Source organism: Sinocyclocheilus anshuiensis, unplaced genomic scaffold (genome assembly GCF_001515605.1).
Source record: "Sinocyclocheilus anshuiensis isolate Anshui unplaced genomic scaffold, SAMN03320099.WGS_v1.1 scaffold169, whole genome shotgun sequence".
In the NCBI taxonomy this organism is placed as follows: domain Eukaryota; kingdom Metazoa; phylum Chordata; class Actinopteri; order Cypriniformes; family Cyprinidae; genus Sinocyclocheilus; species Sinocyclocheilus anshuiensis.
Window position 1 is genome coordinate 248,125 of NW_015539818.1, and position 4,066 is coordinate 252,190.

The 4,066-nt window shown below is 47.1% G+C and overlaps 1 protein-coding gene across 1 annotated transcript in view; it reads right to left on the minus strand.

The window, feature by feature from the left end:
• Positions 1-386, minus strand: part of tegt (testis enhanced gene transcript (BAX inhibitor 1)) — an 18,421-nt gene extending 18,035 nt beyond the window's left edge. The window contains exon 1 of the mRNA XM_016480129.1: positions 253-386. The gene's annotated coding sequence lies outside the window, so the exon portion shown is untranslated. The remainder of the gene's footprint in view (positions 1-252) is intronic.
• Between the last annotated feature and the right edge of the window lie 3,680 nt (positions 387-4,066).

Consider the following 4,066-nt stretch of genomic DNA (forward strand, 5'->3'; position numbering starts at 1 on the left):
CACACACACACACACACACACACACTCTCACACACACACACTCTCACACACACACACACAGACACACACACATTATTATCATTATTACGCGATAACGATAATAGCGCGCTGTAACACAGACACATAAGTTGATCGCGTTTCGTTATCAAACGCTCTTTTAATCTTCTGCTCTCGCTCACTGCGTTATGGCTACATATTATAAGATACATATTATTCCTCCTCATTCCATAAACATTAAGTTCGCTTTATTACCGTAAGATGTGAAAGTGTGTCTCTTCCCGTCTGTTGTATTTAAGAAGGCCTGAATCCGGAATCAACGCCTCTCCGACACATACAGCGATTGACAAACAACGCGATGGCGTCACACGCACGCACGCACTTACGCTCTTCTTCTTCTTCAGGTCTTTGGCGAGTTACAGACCAACATTAAAGGCGCATACCGCCACCTACTATATTGGAGTGTGTAAAATCATGGCTTCATTTATCTTATTTTATATTCTTCTAATAAGACCAGTTTCGTGCAAAAAAAATCATTAGTTCATTTATAACTTCCCTTTGAGAATGATCTATTCCTAAAATTCCTTTAATATCCTATTTTCTTCCTAATTTGATGATACATTATTTACATTTGTTTCCCTGTCTTCCTCATATTTCCTAGTTTAATATAACATTCTCTACATTTGCTTTGCATTTACAAACCTCACATTTATCTGTGTTCACTTTACTCATAAGAAATAATGTATTATTAAGTCTTGTGTGTCCTAACCGTAGTCTTGTATAACTGATTTATTTTGTTCTGATTTAATTACTTTTTGAATAATATTATCTACGTCCCAAATCTTTCGCCTGTGTTTATCAATGTTGCTTTTAACTATTGTTTTTGCTTCATTTTTTTCCAAGGGAGATATCTATTTTGTCATTCTGGTTTAATGCCTTTTTTTTTGCTAATTTCGTTACCTTGAATTCCTGTGTGTGCTGGTATCCAACAGAATTGAACATCTATTCGCAATCTTTCTGGGTTTAGTAGTGCAGTGCATATCTCTATTAAAACGTCATCTCTAGTTGTTTTTACACGCGCTGTCAGGGGACGGGTGAGTGGACGAAGCGAGGACTCAAGGTGCAGGAAGAATGGGTCTTTTATTAATAAAATAAAACAAAACCACAACAAAAACTAACCCGAGGGGGAAAAACAGGTAAGCAGGCAGGCCAGGACAGAGCACTGCAAGGCATGATGAACATACCACACACACAATAAATACTCACTGACATAAAACAACACAACAGCACAGGACTGCATACACTAGGAGAATAAATAGGGAGACAAACGAGGAGGGTAACGAGGGAGACACAGGTGGAGTAACTGAAACAATAATGAGATAACAATGAGGACGGGGTCAGACAATACACAGGAGAGCACATGGCACCAACAAATGCCCAACAAGCCACGTGCTCAAACAAACGCACAGCAAGCCACGTGCTCAAACAAACGCACAGCAAGCCACGTGCTCAAACAAACGCACAGCAAGCCACGTGCTCAAACAAACGCACAGCAAGCCACGTGCTCAAACAAACGCACAGCAAGCCACGTGCTCAAACAAACGCACAGCAAGCCACGTGCTCAAACAAACGCACAGCAAGCCACGTGCTCAAACAAACGCACAGCAAGCCACGTGCTCAAACAAACGCACAGCAAGCCACGTGCTCAAACAAACGCACAGCAAGCCACGTGCTCAAACAAACGCACAGCAAGCCACGTGCTCAAACAAACGCACAGCAAGCCACGTGCTCAAACAAACGCACAGCAAGCCACGTGCTCAAACAAACGCACAGCAAGCCACGTGCTCAAACAAACGCACAGCAAGCCACGTGCTCAAACAAACGCACAGCAAGCCACGTGCTCAAACAAACGCACAGCAAGCCACGTGCTCAAACAAACGCACAGCAAGCCACGTGCTCAAACAAACGCACAGCAAGCCACGTGCTCAAACAAACGCACAGCAAGCCACGTGCTCAAACAAACGCACAGCAAGCCACGTGCTCAAACAAACGCACAGCAAGCCACGTGCTCAAACAAACGCACAGCAAGCCACGTGCTCAAACAAACGCACAGCAAGCCACGTGCTCAAACAAACGCACAGCAAGCCACGTGCTCAAACAAACGCACAGCAAGCCACGTGCTCAAACAAACGCACAGCAAGCCACGTGCTCAAACAAACGCACAGCAAGCCACGTGCTCAAACAAACGCACAGCAAGCCACGTGCTCAAACAAACGCACAGCAAGCCACGTGCTCAAACAAACGCACAGCAAGCCACGTGCTCAAACAAACGCACAGCAAGCCACGTGCTCAAACAAACGCACAGCAAGCCACGTGCTCAAACAAACGCACAGCAAGCCACGTGCTCAAACAAACGCACAGCAAGCCACGTGCTCAAACAAACGCACAGCAAGCCACGTGCTCAAACAAACGCACAGCAAGCCACGTGCTCAAACAAACGCACAGCAAGCCACGTGCTCAAACAAACGCACAGCAAGCCACGTGCTCAAACAAACGCACAGCAAGCCACGTGCTCAAACAAACGCACAGCAAGCCACGTGCTCAAACAAACGCACAGCAAGCCACGTGCTCAAACAAACGCACAGCAAGCCACGTGCTCAAACAAACGCACAGCAAGCCACGTGCTCAAACAAACGCACAGCAAGCCACGTGCTCAAACAAACGCACAGCAAGCCACGTGCTCAAACAAACGCACAGCAAGCCACGTGCTCAAACAAACGCACAGCAAGCCACGTGCTCAAACAAACGCACAGCAAGCCACGTGCTCAAACAAACGCACAGCAAGCCACGTGCTCAAACAAACGCACAGCAAGCCACGTGCTCAAACAAACGCACAGCAAGCCACGTGCTCAAACAAACGCACAGCAAGCCACGTGCTCAAACAAACGCACAGCAAGCCACGTGCTCAAACAAACGCACAGCAAGCCACGTGCTCAAACAAACGCACAGCAAGCCACGTGCTCAAACAAACGCACAGCAAGCCACGTGCTCAAACAAACGCACAGCAAGCCACGTGCTCAAACAAACGCACAGCAAGCCACGTGCTCAAACAAACGCACAGCAAGCCACGTGCTCAAACAAACGCACAGCAAGCCACGTGCTCAAACAAACGCACAGCAAGCCACGTGCTCAAACAAACGCACAGCAAGCCACGTGCTCAAACAAACGCACAGCAAGCCACGTGCTCAAACAAACGCACAGCAAGCCACGTGCTCAAACAAACGCACAGCAAGCCACGTGCTCAAACAAACGCACAGCAAGCCACGTGCTCAAACAAACGCACAGCAAGCCACGTGCTCAAACAAACGCACAGCAAGCCACGTGCTCAAACAAACGCACAGCAAGCCACGTGCTCAAACAAACGCACAGCAAGCCACGTGCTCAAACAAACGCACAGCAAGCCACGTGCTCAAACAAACGCACAGCAAGCCACGTGCTCAAACAAACGCACAGCAAGCCACGTGCTCAAACAAACGCACAGCAAGCCACGTGCTCAAACAAACGCACAGCAAGCCACGTGCTCAAACAAACGCACAGCAAGCCACGTGCTCAAACAAACGCACAGCAAGCCACGTGCTCAAACAAACGCACAGCAAGCCACGTGCTCAAACAAACGCACAACAAGCCACGTGCTCAAAGAAACGCCCAACAAGCCACGTGCTCAAACAAACGCCCAACAAGCCAGTGCTCAAATGCACAACAAGCCACGTGCTCAAACAAACGCACAGCAAGCCACGTGCTCAAACAAACGCACAACAAGCCACTTGCTCAAACAAACGCACAGCAAGCCACGTGCTCAAACAAACACACAGTGACATCTGGTCGCCAATTAGGGCACAGCAGCAGAACTGTGACACACACTCTTCTTCTGGTCTCATTCTAATGTGTTTGGCAGAACATCTGTAAAATCTTTTTTTTTTTAACTATGAAACACTTGTGTGAATTTCTTTTCATGACTAAATTAGTGTTTCACACTAGATTTCAACAAGATGAACTAAACTTCTTTAAT